The 15,353-nt window shown below is 39.8% G+C and overlaps 1 long non-coding RNA gene across 1 annotated transcript; it reads right to left on the bottom strand.

Annotated features, from left to right (window-relative positions):
• Window positions 1-1,610: 1,610 nt before the first annotated feature.
• Window positions 1,611-5,161, bottom strand: LOC131503973 (uncharacterized). Its single transcript, XR_009257719.1, has 2 exons — window positions 2,870-5,161; window positions 1,611-1,751 (listed from the first exon to the last, which is right to left on the bottom strand). It is a non-coding gene; the product is annotated as an uncharacterized LOC131503973 (long non-coding RNA).
• Between the last annotated feature and the right edge of the window lie 10,192 nt (window positions 5,162-15,353).

The following is a 15,353-nucleotide window of genomic DNA, read 5'->3' as shown; positions in this document are numbered from 1 at the left end:
TGTATAATTGATGGTCTGAGGACAGAAAATGCATAAGATATACCAAGAACATCTTGTTACATTAAAAAGTAAGGAAGGGGCCCCTGGGCGGCTCAGTTGACTAAGTGTCTGACTTTGGCTCAGCTCATGATCTTGCGGCTTGTGCGTCGGGCTCTGTGCTGACAGCTCAGAGCCTGGAGACTGCTTCGGATTCTGTGCTTCCCTTTCTCTCTGCCCCTCCCCTACTTGTGCTCTATCTCTCTCTGTCTCTCAAAAATAAATAAACGTTAAAAAAATTTTTTTTAAAAAGTAAGGAAGATATCGAGGACTGCTGGGGATTGTGTTACAGGAGAGAAACTGTCTTAAAAGGATGCATTTTAGTCAAAGTGGGGCAGTGTGTATATCAAAAAGAACAATGATGACAATGGATTGAAATAAGATTCACCTCGATGGATTGATATACAATGGATTCAAGTAGGTTAAAAGTCTAGGGCATCATATTGTGCTATCACTACTTCCCCACCACAAAGCCTTATTGGTCATCATTGGAGTTTGCTAAGGCAACAACCCATTTTTCTGAAAGCTGGTATGTAAAGGAATAAGTCAAGTATTCATTGGCTTGTCCTGAAATACGGTATTTCAGGGGATTCAAATAGTTGATAAAAGAAAGGTTTTTGCTTTATTTTGTTTTGTTTTGAGAAGAATTTCATTCAACGTGTGAGACAGGAATAATAAAGTTGAAATGTCACTCTTTGGAATCTCCATTAAAAGGAAAGACCAGAAGCAAGGAGGTTAATTCAGACGCCAGAGAATGGCCAGATAGAACCAGGTAAGAGCCTAAGACAGCAGAACCTGATCTTATGAAAGGGAAAAAAAAAATTGGGGGTTTTGAACTTCTGGGTCCAGGTAATGTGGGATAAAAGTACTTTATTGTGTGTTTCTTACTGGCAACAATGAGTAGCCCTGGACTAAAATGAATAAAACAACTATCAGAAGACTCTGGAAGGTAGAAAAAGTAGCCATATTGGGTAAAAATCTCTAGACCCACAGAATGACCTGGCAGTGTGTTCTTGGAACTGTTTTCTTTTGCTTCCCACTTATCTCTCCCTGAGTGCTAGAAAAGCCTGAAAACCAGAACTGCTATTGGGAGAAGACATTAAGAGCCCTAGGATGAGCCCATTCTTTCTAGTGAGATGACCAAGAGAAATATCTATGGAACAGAACCTTTTTGACTTTATCTGCCCTGCTTGAGGTGAAGCACAGCAAAGAAGTGATGCCTTGTTCCCCCCATCCCAAATTTCAGCTTTGGATCCTACTGGGCAGAGTCCTGTGGACTCTCCCCACCCTGCTGCCAGGAGCCCCAAAGGTGTGTTCCTCCCCCTCCCCACGGGCATGGTGGACCCTGTAAGACAAAGCCCAGTTGACTCCACCCTATACCAGCACCTCCCCCTACTTCCCCCCACCACATTCTGCTTAACTTTAATAATTTATCTTTCCTCATGTGAAACATGAAAATTATTCTAAAAGTCAGAGGTATACAAAACAGAATGTTCAGAGAATATTACCCCACTTCTATTGTATCCTATTTCCATTCTCCCATTTTTCCACCCTGTTTTTACTCAAGTCACCAGTCACATTAGTTTCTGGTTTATTCTTTCACAAATAAGCAAATATGTGTATATTTTCTTGTTTTCCTTTCTTGTGGTTTTTGAAGTCTTTTTGAGTATAATAGAAGCACACCAATTCAATGGAATTGGCTGTTGATTGGTTAACTGGAAAAGAAAAGGAAAACAATGTTCAGAGACAACAGATATCATATTTGATTAGACACATTGTATTCTAACAATATACCCACAGGAATACATTTACAACTTTTGGTGTAGGGACAAGGCCTTTTTATGAGCATACCTCAACTATTTGGAGTTCCAAATTACTTATTTTTTACATAAAGCACTATGATCTGTAAGGTCAATAGAGAGAGAGGTCCATTTGAGAAGTACTCAAAAGTTCACATTCTTGGTTCAATTTATCAAGCTCACAATTCCCCGCCTTTTCACCAATTTACACTTTCATTTTATTATTGGCTTATGTTTTTATTTTGGTTCAGTTTTGGGGGAAGACTTTTTCTGGGTTCCTGACCTGAAGGCTTATAACTTAGGCTGGGCTCCCCGGCCACAGAGCGTGAGGTGGCAATTCTTGTAAAGCTAGTTTGTTACAGAAGTGTTCACAAGAGCCTGCAGGGAGCGAGGTAGCAGGCAGGGAATGGGAGAGGTCTAAGTTCACCCAGCCTGATTCTCTGGGGAGCTCTGTAGCATAAATCAAGCAGGAATTGCACCATGGTCTGTCCTAACTTGTGACAAGGACGCAGGAACTTTGTGTCCCAACGTTACAGTGTAGTCCCTCCTTCTCTGTGGTTTCGCTTTCCAAGATTTCAGGTACCTGTGGTCAACCTTGGTTTAGAGGCAGATCATCCTCTGACAAACGATCAGAAGGTTAATAGAAGCCTAACGCTATGTCACAATGCGTACGTCATTTACCTCACTGCATCTTATCAGGTAGGCATTTGATCATCTCACATCGTCACAAGGAGAAGGGTGAGTACAGTACAATAAGACATTTTGAGTGAGAGAGACCATATTCACATAACTTTTATTATAGTATATTGTTATGATTATTCTGAGTTATTGTGAATCTCCTACTGTGCCTAATTTACAAATTAAACCTTATCATAGGTGTGTACATATAGAAATAATATGTTATGTGTAGGGTTCAGTACTAACCACGGCTTTAGGTATTCACTGGGGGTCTTGGAACGCATACCCCACAAATAAGGGGGGATTACTATAGTCAGCCATTGGCTCCAATGGAGCCAGTGGGAGCTGGGACATACCTTCAGGCACCCGTGGGTGGGGAAATCATCTAAGGGGAGCCCACTGCAGACCCGTGCAGGGGTAGGTCATTAGCAGGAGCACATGCCACAGCTGATAGAGGGTCCCTGAGGATCCGGGCAGGGAACCCACAGACTCTGCTGCAGTTAGTTTATGCATTCCAGTCCTTAACAATAAAGGCATTTAAAACTCTCCCCTGGCTGAGAACCGCTGGGATAAATAAAATATATTATTTAAAGAAAAACACTATGAGATTTTTCTGTTTATTTTTAACTGCCTCCCTTAGGTTTTGAAATTTGGTATTTTCATTTTTGTTACATTCTGAATGCTTCAGCACTTCCTGTAAGACAGACATTCGATGAAACGCTTTATCTCCGTGATCTCATGTAACCCTCATAGTAGGTCTCCAGGTAAATACTATTCTCATTTGCATTCTTCTTTTGAGAACACTGAGGCAGGCAGGGTATTGGAGCCTGGATCCGATGAATTCAGGCATTCTGATTTTAGAGTCTTCCTCTCTCTCAAACTTGACTGCAGGACTTGCCCTCAGGTTCTCCGTGCAGGTGTTCTTTGTCTTAGTCCAATCTTAATGCCTGTATTTTGGGTTCTCTTTGTGGGGACTTGTCATCAGCTTGATTGCATCCGTTTGAGAAATCTCTTTGAGAAATCTTTCTTTGTTTTGGTTTGCTGGTAAGCCCTCTCTAACTCAGCTTTAATTGAGCCTCTGTTGTGTTTTACTTCAGTCACATCAGTGGGATATTGATTTCAAAGAGAGGTGAAAGCTTGTGATCTGTCAGCTCTCCAGAACTGGAAGTTACCCTATTTTTTCCCCCCAAAATATCTGAATTAAGTGCTGTCTTTAGGTTTTGGTGGGACTGGACATTATGCAGAAGACTTTCTCCTTGTGTGCTGTTTTGAAACCTATTTTCACCAAACTTTTTATTTGATTCCCGAAAGGTTTACATTTGATTGCTAATTTCTTATTATTGGTCCCAACTTCCAAAAGTCTGTAGTCTGGTTTCTGTCTTGTCAACACTCATCTCAAAACCAAAACTCATCTCTGAAGTAATTAGGAATCTAGAAAACAACTTTTATGCCCTAATTGGACACATTCTAGAAAGCAGCACGTTATGGAAAGTGGCAAATCTTTCTGCATTGTGAAGAACAAGCCCTTAACTTAATTGTTTACAAATCTTTTGGTCAATCAAGATTATCCCTGTTAGTGCTGTTGCTGTTGTTTAACAACAGAGATAGTGACAGTGACTCCTACTTACAAAACACAAACCAAATATGACAGAAAAGAATCTCTTTCTTCGCCTATATCTGCACTTTTCTACTTTAACAGGTTTACTTGATCATTAATCCATTACATTTTTTTTTCAATCTCCAATCTTGTTATGAATTTTGAAGCACTATGCATTCCCAAAAGTATTGGCCTAAATTTATATTGCCCATCTTTTCCCATGGGGACAGCTTTCATATAAAAGAAGATCTTGTCCTTTATCCTGCCATCATTTTGTAGCAATACTTGATTTTATGAAGTGCTCTATTGCTGTTAGATTTGGCTAAAAAGATTTTGATAAATAAAGAGGATTTCTCGGGGCGCCTGGGTGGCTCAGTCGCTTAAGCACCCGACTTCGGCTCAGGTCATGATCTCGGGTTGGTTTGTGAGTTGGAGCCCCACATCGGGCTCTATGCTGACAGCTCAGAGCCTGGAGCCTGCTTCGGATTCTGTGCCTCCCTCTCTCTCTTCCCCTCCCTTGCTTGCTCTCTGTCTCTGTCTCTCTCTCTCTTGAAAATAAATAAACATTAAAAAAATTCTTTTAAATAAAAAAAATCAAGAGAATTTCTCTTAAGCTCTTAAATGATTTAGAGACTTATATTTTTGCCTCCCCCCCCCCAAATGTCCTTGGTATGAAAACCTAGTGAAAATAATCCAAATCTACACTAAACTTAATCAGGACCTCAGCAAAGAATGGGTACATCACTATTCTTTACTAAAGAATTCTTTACTTCTTTGTTCTGACTTTAGGGCATTTGATGGCAATTTCCTTCTACTGTACATTTTTCTTCTGCAATATTAATAGCTACAGCAGGTTGCTGTCTTCCCACTGCAGGGACTTGGCACCAAAAAGAGCTGTGATGGCAGATGTACTCTCTCTTCTCCCCACGTAGAGTTATTCTACTTTTTCACGGAAAAAGTTCTAGGATTCAAAATTAAAGAAGTAATGAGTTTTGAAGAACAAAGTTCATATCAGCTGCTTAACATCAACTCACCATTCTTTTTTTTTTATGTTTATTTATTTATTTATTTAGAGAGCAAGCAAACAGGGGAGGGGCAGAGAGAGAGAGGGAGAGAGAGAATCCCAAGCAGGTTCTGCACTGTCAGCACAGAGCCCGACGGGGGACCCGAACCCATGGATCATGAGATCATGACCTGAGACAAAATCAAGAGTCCGACACTTAACCGACTGACCCATCAACTCACCATTCTTTATAAGACTAATGGAAAAGGATCAACACTCCATTTAATACTGCTCATAATAAATAGTCATGTTGCTTTCCATTTGGATAGCACATTTTGGACAACGTGAACAGGGGAAGAATGCTGTTCCTGCTTTGTTCTTTGGTGCTTAAGCCTTCTGTGTAACATTGTCACAGAAGGCTTTGTCACCTTCATTGTCACCTGGCCCTTTACAAGCCAGGTGTATCAGTCAGAAGTCTGCAAGGAACAGAATTCTGCTCAAGATTGATCAACTGGAGAGACACTAATGACAAGTGTAGAGCCCTGGCAAGGTTGAGAAAACCAGAAGAAGATGTTGGGGCACCCAGGGTTAGCAGAGTGGGAATCATGAAGGACAAATGGAGGGAAGAATGTTCCTGAAGTCCTAAGAGAACTAGAGCAGTGGTGAAGCCTTCGTGATGGGGTTTTGGGGTGATGGTGGGTGTTCAGAGCCAATGGCCAAAAAAGAATTCTTGAAGACATCTTTGGTGCAGAAAAGGTGATTTTATGAAAGCACAGGGACAGGACCTGTGGGCAGAAAGAGCTGCCCTGGGATTGTGAAGAGTGACTGATTATATATCTTCAGGTTGGGAGGGGGTTAGGGACAGCATAAGTCTCTAAGGAATTTTGGAAGCAAGGTTTCCAGGACCTTGAGGGGCTAAGTGTTGTTAGGAAAATGTCATTTAATACTGTTTAGTAAAACTTCAGTCATGAGACCCTTCAGATGTATATCAGGGGTCATATGCTTGGAGTATATTGCCAACATGTACTTGGGGGTTAAAGATAAAGGAGGTTTGCAAAGGAATTTTTATGTGTTTAAGGAGACTCACAGGATCCTGGGTGTGGGGGTCAGTTTAATGTTAAGCCAGGATTCCTTTTTGCCCCTAGCAAACTGTCATCACTGAGGCAGCTGAGCCTCTGGAGGGAGGTCACTCCTCCGGTTTCAAGGACTCGTCAGTGGGCCGTGGGCAGTAAAGGAATTTAATTTCTCATTTGCCTTTGTTTCCCAGGTCACCATGGCAAGCACCTAAACCCCCTTCCATCTTGATGAGGGTGACATTAGGGCTCCAGGAAATGGAGTCCATAGGTTTCTGGAGATTAGGCTAGGGGTAAGATTGTCTCTTTCAAGCAGTTTACTAAGTTCTCCATACACGGAGGGAGACTCCTGTGCTGCATGACAGTGATCTCTATCAGTCAGCCGTTTGCTTTCTTTCCTTTCCCCTGATCTTCGGCAGCCGGGAGTGTCTGAGGAATATCACACATATCCTACCAGCGGCGGGGGGTGCGGGGGGTAGGGAGGGTGCTGTGAGCCTGTACTTTGCCCTCATCTTGCCCCACGCTCCCTCATCATTGGCATTGAGAAGATGCTGCCAATGTGGGAACCACAGAATGGAAGCAGGGAGAGAACAGAGAAGAAATGTGCCAGCCCCTGTCTTCTGGCCTCCCTCTCTGGCTGGTTGCCTCCCACTTCTAAGAAGCCAACAGCAAGGGAGCCCTGATGATTAAGTCTTTAAGGGTCAGACTTCTGGGGCACAAAGCCTGTAGGCAGCCGTGGGAAGAGAAAGAATGGGAGATGGGGGAAGGGGAGGAGAAGTGGCGACTACGCAGCACACAGGGTAGTATTTTAGATATTTTAAATAAGTTCCCTCTGTCATTTATGCCCAGAACAGCCTGGCGGGTTCTCTTGCCATTTATAAGTGAAGAAAGTAGAGATCGGACCCCTTCAAATGTGTTCAAGGTCATGCAGGTAAAGAGGAATGGAGCTGGAATGCTCACCTACATTTGTATGTCCTCAAAGATGGTGTTTTTATACTCTGTGTAATGCCAATTTTAATACATTTTGATCCCGGACCATACCATTTTCTGCTGTAAATTATTCAGCATAAATAATTGTCTCTGAGATAAAAATCAGACTCTTTAGCTTGGTATGAAAGGACCTTCAGTATCTGGCCCATTTCTCTTTAAAAAAAATTTTTTTAACATTTATTTATTTTCAAGAGACAGAGAGAGACACAATGAGAGGGGGTAGGTGCAGAGAGAGAGGGAGACACAGAATCCGAAGCGGGTTCCAGGCTCCGAGCTGTCAGTGCAGAGCCCGATGCGACGCAGGGCTCGAACCCACCAACAGTGAGATCATGACCTGAGTGGAAGTCAGACGCTCAACCGACTGAGCCATCCAGGCGCCCCAGTATCTGTCCCATTTCTTCTTTCCTAGCCTCCCCTTTCCCCTCATCCCAGCACATAAATCTGCTGGGCAAATAATGAGACCCTCAGGGGACTGGAGGAGCTATGACAAGTTTTCAGTTATTGGGATAGTGAGTAGAGAGAGACAAAAAATACTAACAGGTAAACCTGGAGATATCTGGGGAGAAAAAGGAACAAAGGCACCATACAAAAGTCTCTGGAACTTCAGTTAATAGCCCGAAGACAGACATTTGGCTTTCTCCCCTTTACTTCTTGCTTCTTTGTACATCCCCACTTCAGAAGAGAGAAGAAGAGGAATTGAGTGAAAAGAGAGAAGAGGAATTGAGTGAAGAGGTGAAAGACGAAAGAGGGCAGTGGGTTAAGTAGATAGAAAGGCACAAATGAGAAAAACCAAAGTGCAAAACCAGGTGCCAGGAAGGGGAGCCAAGCCGGTGTTCAGAGAGGACCGAGGGGGTAAAGCTGCTGTCCTGTGGGAGGTTGGGTGGCGGAAAGAGGCGGGGGGGTGCAGACTTGCCCTGCTTTTCTAGCTCACCTTAACTCAGCCATGGTCCCTTTAGAGTTTTAATGGAATCTTAGAGGCTAAATGGACTGGAATAAAAGTTGTCGAGTGTTATGTAAATGAGGTCCGCCTACAAAAAGACCCAGCGAGAAGGCAAAACCTTCCTTGGAATACAGGCTGATGCAGCAGTGAACCGAAAGATTGAATGGAAATCGCCAGCTTAGGCGATGGTTGAAAGGCCTAACACGTGCTACAAAATTTTGCTACTTAAATCCGCTTTTGGTGTCATGATTTCCCCAAGCATGTTAAAAATTAATATTGTGAACTTCCAGGTAAAAAAGAATTAGAAGTATGAAAGTTTGCAAGTGTCTTCAAGTGTTGGGAACATTTTGTGATGCAGAATTAGTGAAGAGCTTTACTTGACTAATAATGTGAGAACAGTAACAGCATATTTGGCATATGTGGGTTTAAAAATATTATTCTTAGGTAGCATATGTCATGGGGGACTTCAGATATGAAGTAAAATTTTTTAAAAAATTGTGGCAGCATTTGAAGGAATTAAGATTTTCATTTAAACGTGCAAACACCCCCAGTCTTTTCCCCTAGTTATAGCATGAGGAGATTTGGTGTAATTATAGTCTGGGGCTGTTGTGGAAGGAAAAACAAATAACAGGCCTCTTTTTTTTTCCCCTAAGAAGTGAAGGAAACATCTAGAAAGCTTTAGAGCTACTCGCTGTGCCAGCAGTAATAATGTATGTAAGTTTAAATAAAGTATTGAAAGCACCTTTTGCCCTCTAGTGATAAAGGATTTTGCTATGCATTTCAGCGTGGTATTTAACTTTTCATTTGGCAGTGGATAGAAAATCTCTTTTCCAATGTGTATGGAGCTTTGACAATTGTTTTTCAGAGGCTGTATTGTAGATTAGAAATTGGAGTCTAGGGAGTCTGGAGGAGGCCATATGCCAAGAACCTAAACTGCAAAGACTTTTTTTTAATTTATTTTTTAAACTTTTTTATGTTAACAGCAGATTTGGAGTCAGCACTTAAACTTGGTTTGAAAAGTGGTAAATTGAATCCTCGGGCCAGTCTGTTTGCCTTTTTATGTGTGGAAATGGATACTAGAAGATTGTTTTTGTTTTGTTTTGTTTTTTCCTCCTACACTATCAACAGTTTTCGGAAAGAGAAAATAAGGGGCTACAAAAAGGCATATTCTTTAATTACTTGCATGATATTATTATTATGTTTTCCCATTTATTAGCATTTATCCATACCCTGAGCAAATAATGTGCAAGAAAATAAAGATGGAAACATACAGCAGAACATAGGAATATTGGAAATATTAACCATTATTTCTTTTCTCTGGGCAATTCCTGATTGCAGAGTAAGCCAATGGAGAGGTGAGCTTTGGACAAACAAACAAGGTGGGCTTGGTTTTTCCTTTTCTGCATAACAGAGACCATGACTAGATTTGAATCTGAAGGTCAAATTGTACCGTAGCTGGTAATAATTCCCAAGGGTCCAAAAGATATTAATGAAATAGTAATATCACATCCAAGACAAGATGAGCGATAGTGATTTACAGTGAGATGATTTCTTCAAATATTTGAGAAGCAATCAAGTAATTTTGGTTAATTTCTATATGGAACTTATTTTCTGACACAGGCATCGACTTTACTAGACCATAAACTTTTGGAATTCAGAGTCTGTGTCTTATTCATTTTTGCATCTGTAGCTCTTAGCCCAATCCCTGACACGTGTGTATGCTTAATACAATTAGTAGATAGAAATCTATCTATATTATGCCTGGTCAGAGAGAAGAGGAAGCATGGACATATAACTGAGTGACACATTGTAAGTTCTTGTTCACATATAAGACCTCGACCTCCTGAAAAGATAATTTCACCCACTATATGCCAAGAGGGTAGCATAGAGTCCCTGCTCAGCATCAGACATACAAGTTTGGTTTCCAGGAACTCTGGACATGTAGGACAGTCCTGGAGGGAGATGGCGGGTGGAGTCCCACAGATGGTAGAAACAGTGAAAGTCACATATAACTGAGTGGACTGACTCATAGCTCCATGTGTAGTCATGCTCCCGAAATCCTTGGGAGTGAAATTTTAAGGAGGCTGAGATGTCCGAGTCGTTGATACCAACATAATTCTTTTGCACTCATGGATTGTGAGGTCTAGGAAAACGTTGTAATAGATTTGCTATTACCTCCTAAGAGTTAGACCTCACCTATGGCATCAGTTCAGAGAAACTTCCAAAGGGCACGTAAGAATTTTCTTTTAGACAGCAGGTTAAGCCTGTTATAAAGAATGTGGTTACCACATATTGATACTGACTGGATTTATCTGCTCCTAATTGTAGAATCCTGCCTTCTGATTTACTTGGCCTCATTGACCTGGGGATGAATAGCCTTGTTAATGAGGATGGTTCTCATCGTCATATCCCTAATGTTCTTGTCATAGCACCTGCTTTCCATAAACAATTGTTGTTCCCTAACACTAATGCCACTAATTGCCATATTGAGGGTTAATAACAGTCATGAGTGTTAGTTGATTCGCACAAATTGATTTGTGTGCAAACTGTTGAGAGAAAACATTAATAGAAGAGCACAGGAGATTTTTTAATTTAAGAAAATCTGATCTGTGTACACGAAGCTTATAAAATAAATGATTGCTGAATAATTGATTATGAAAAGATTCTCCATGGTAATTTAAATGTTGATTACCAGATATATTAGAAATACAATCCAAAAAATTTTTATAGCATTTTCTACAAAAATAACCTCAAACTCTTATGGAGGTAGCCAAAGATGGATAAAAAAAGCAATGTCAAAAATTATGTAAAATATCTAGTGGTATTTTGAAAATATGTAAAGAAATGCTTCTATTATAAAGGCACAACATCTTCTCGACTCTAAAATGTTATGTACAATTTAATTATGGCACTTTGAAAAAACCCCGAAATACTATCATAAATATATACATGTGATATGTTAGGCATTCAGAAACAATTAGGTGTGAAAATATGCACTTATTAGAATCTAGGACATGTAAATTAATTGCAGAAATTGTGGAGAACTTAAATAAATGGAGATCTATTCCATATTCTGGAGGGAAAGACTAAATATAATAGTGATATCAATTTTTTTTCAAAATTAATCTAAAAACGAAGATCTAAAAATAAAGACTAAGGAAACTTGCATGGAGTCTGACAAATGAATGCCAAAGCTTATTGTAAACAATAGCCAAGAAAATTTGGAAATTTGGAAAAAAATATAATCCTAACAGATTATATTACAAAGGCCGACTTTGTAAAAAAACAATAGTCACGTGGATCCAAGAAACAAGACAAAGTGCAAGTGTGTGTGTGTGTGTGTGTGTGTGTGTGTTTGGAATATGCCAATTTTGTGTATGATAATACTGGTATTTCAAATCAGCAGAGAAAATTCATATTATTTAATAAGTGGTTTAAGAGAGCTAGCCTCCTATTAGGAAAGAAAATGAAATTATTATAGCACTATATTTACATATTAACTTCAAGTAAAATGTATAAATACAAAAAATGGAATTGTAAATATTCCAAAAGACAATAGAGACAGACAAATTTATAATCTTAGGTTGTGGAGGTCCTTCCTAAACATGACTGAGCACCAAAAAGATAAAATGAAAAGGGCCAATTGGTATAAAAATTAAAAACTTGCCTACAGAAAAAGACACCATAAAAAAGTTAAAGTCAGAATGAGACAAAAAATATGCAGTATATACCACCGGTAAAGATGAACATACTTAATAAAGTGCTCCTACATATAGAAGAATGAGAACAGAGTGCAAATAATACATTGTAAAAGAATTACAAAAGGCCAGAAAGCAAATGAAAAGAATATCAAATTCATTATCAATCAGAGAATTAGAAACTAATGCAATTAAATTCTATCTTTATTTTCCCTTTTGGCTTATCAGGATGCAAAAGATATTAAAAAAAAAACCCTAAGTACATATAGTTGGTAAGGATATGGAAAAACAGGACATTATACTGCCTGTAAGTGTTATAAATCTACTTCTAGAAATTGGTTCCACATAAATACTTGCTGTCTTTTGGTTCCCCTCTGGAAGGACGTGTTCAACCCCCCGCTCAAATTTGCATCAGATGCCTAGATGCCACACATGTACTGAGAGAGTATGATAAAGTTTATTACTTACATAATAAGGCTTTCAGGGGATAGCAGGCAGGTTTCCAAGCAAGTCTGAAATGAATTGAGAGCAAAGTGAAGTCGTGGCTTGGGTTTTTATTGTGGTTAGTGGGTGGGACTGGGTAGAGGGTGCTTGTGTGGGAGATAGAGGATGCATATTTTGAATTTTCAACTAGCACCAAGGAAGGGAAAACATGGTTTTTACTATTAATTTCCCCAGAGGTGGACAAGAGAAGAGGGTGATGTGAGGCTTGAAAGCTGTCAGCAAACATCAAAAAATGGAGTTGGACTCATTATACTTGTGCATACACTCATATATACATTTACTAGGACATTCGTTATGGTACTGTTTGTAATAATACAAACAGTGGGGCAACTGGGTGGCTCAGTCCGTTGAGCATCTGACTTCGGCTCAGGTCATGATCTCATGGTTGGTGGGTGTGAGTCCTGTGTTTGGACTCTGTGCTGACAGCTCAGAACCTAGAGCCTGCTTTGGATTCTGTTTCCCTGTCTGCCTCTCCCCTGCTTGTGCTCTCTCTGTGTCTCAAAAATAAATAAATAAACATTAAAAAAATAATACAAACAGTGACTGAGTGCTGGTCCACACATATTATGTAATATTATGCAATAAGAAAAAATATGTAATGGAGTACCTCTGTGAGTCTGCATGGGGAAGATGTCCATGGCATGTTATTGAGTTAAAAAAAAAAAAGTATATATAGGCATATGTGTATAGCATAATCCTATTTATGCAAAAAATAAAAATGCACAATTTAATGTGATTTTTGATTATATGATTAATATAAAATCAGAATTACTTGGAGGCCCATCTAAGGATGCTGTGTGATTTAAAGAAACATGAAACCCAGCATGCAAAACAATTAAATAATTTATACCTTCACCATCACTATTGGATGTTAGTGATGCCTATTGGAGGGGAAAACAAAACAAAGCTTAAGAGTAGCCGGAGATGAGATGATGGATGATGCATTCATAGCATTAAGTAACAACAGAGCAAAATTATAGAAATTTTCTCAATACTTCATCTACTAATTTTCTCCTGACATTGCAGTGACATTCTAATTTTTTCTCCTGTCTCCTTCTCCTACCCCTCCAGGCTTCTCACAGCACAATGAAATTAGCCAGCCAAAATCATTTTAATCTCTCTGGGAGCTGCTTCTTCTTCTTCTTCTTCTTCTTCTTCTTCTTCTTCTTCTTTTTTTAACATTTATTTATTTATTTTGAGAAAGAGAAGGAGAGCAAGAGAGGTTGTGTGTGCACAAGTCGGGGAGGGGCAGAGAGAGAGGGAGAGAGAGAATCCCAAGCAGGCTCTGCACTGTTACATGGGGTCGATGCAGGGCTCAAACCCATTAGCCATGAGATCATGACCTGAGCCAAAATCAAGAGTCAGACACTTAACCAACTGAGGCACCCAGGCACCCCTAGAGCTTCTTATTTTTGTATGTATTATTTCCCTTCTCCCTTCAGAAGTTCACTTCCACTCCTTACGTGACAAGTCCACTGACATCTCTCTCCCTCACTCATGACTCCCAGCACCCAGACATAACTACCATTGTATTTCTTGCAAGATAGTTTAAAACAATTTTATAGGGGTGCCTGGGTGGCTCAGTCGGTTGGGCGTCCGACTTCGGCTCAGGTCATGATCTCACGGTCCGTGAGTCCCAGCCCTGCGTTGGGCTCTGTGCTGTCAGTTCAGAGCCTGGAGCCTGCTTCAGATTCTGTGTCTCCCTCTCTCTCTGCCCCTCCCCCACTCACGCTCTGTCTCTCTCTATCAAAAAATGAATAAACGTTAAAAAAATGAAAAAAAACCCCAATTTTATAAATACATAAGATTATATATATAACTTGGGATCTGTTTTATATTTTGCATTTTTAACATTACAATATTTTTCTTTATATCATTAAATAGACCACCAGAATTGAAAACAAGTTGTATGAGTGTATTATCATAGCTATATTATCATGCTGCAATCATAATCAGATGAGAAGACTTAGTCAAACAGAATGTAAGTAACTTGCCCAAACTTGGGAAGTTGGTGAGCGTGGGAGTCATAGCTGACCTTGTACAATCTGCCTTTAGGACAAGGTCAGAACCCCTGTACTCTTCTCTTCCCTGGGAACAAGCTACTATTGAGAAAATTCTCCTCCACTTGTGTTTGGGAATTAGTTAAGGGATTTTTAGAGAGTGTAACAAGATGTTTCGGTTACTCATGACACCCCTCAGTTATAATTGCACCCCTGCCTCAGGGCGCCCATTGGCAGTGACATGTGGCCGACCTCTTTCAGCTCTTATAGTCTAAAAGACAGAGCATAGTGGGGCACTGACTGGCCTACTTTGTGCAAGACTCTGGAATCAGTATGGAAATTCTTCTTGGCCAATAACAAGAAATCTAAATTCATATTGCCAATGAGAAGTATATGAATACTAATCCCAGAGTTGTGCCCTCCTAAGGGAGATGTGTTTTTATTGTTATTACTTTGGTTTTGGTTTTTAAATATAGCCACCTGTGTTATCATTTTTTATGCAACTCAACAGCCACAGGACACTATTTGGAAAATATTAAATGTTGTAAAATTCTTGTACCGCACTGTCCTTTATTTGTCCTTTGGTATGTACTTAGTGAGTTATATTCATGGGATAGTATTTACTATCCTATGCATCTATAGGAAAACCAAAGTAGCTCTTTGTAAAGATTAATAATTTTCACAGATGATACACTCTTTGTTGCCCAGTGAACTAAAAACATGAACAAATAATTTTTGGTTCCTAGTTGTCATAATCGTTTTGTGCTACAGTACAGCTGTAGCTAACAACTTACCAAACTTTCCATTATAGCATTGTTTTTCTAAGGATATAACTCAGTTTGTCAAATTTCCCTCCAAGGCTGAAATGTAACTTATTGTACAAGCTATTAAGCCCGGAAGCAATTTTGTTTTGGAAAAAAATTAGTTTGACCATTTTTTTAAGCTCCAAGAGGGAAAAATAAATATGGAGGACTTTTTTTTTTTTTATTGCTGTTCTTTAGCAGCCTTAAAGAATGGCTTTGTTACATCGTATGA

Source organism: Neofelis nebulosa, chromosome 1 (genome assembly GCF_028018385.1).
Source record: "Neofelis nebulosa isolate mNeoNeb1 chromosome 1, mNeoNeb1.pri, whole genome shotgun sequence".
Classification (NCBI taxonomy): Eukaryota; Metazoa; Chordata; class Mammalia; order Carnivora; family Felidae; genus Neofelis; species Neofelis nebulosa.
This window is presented reverse-complemented; position numbering and strand designations above follow the sequence as displayed.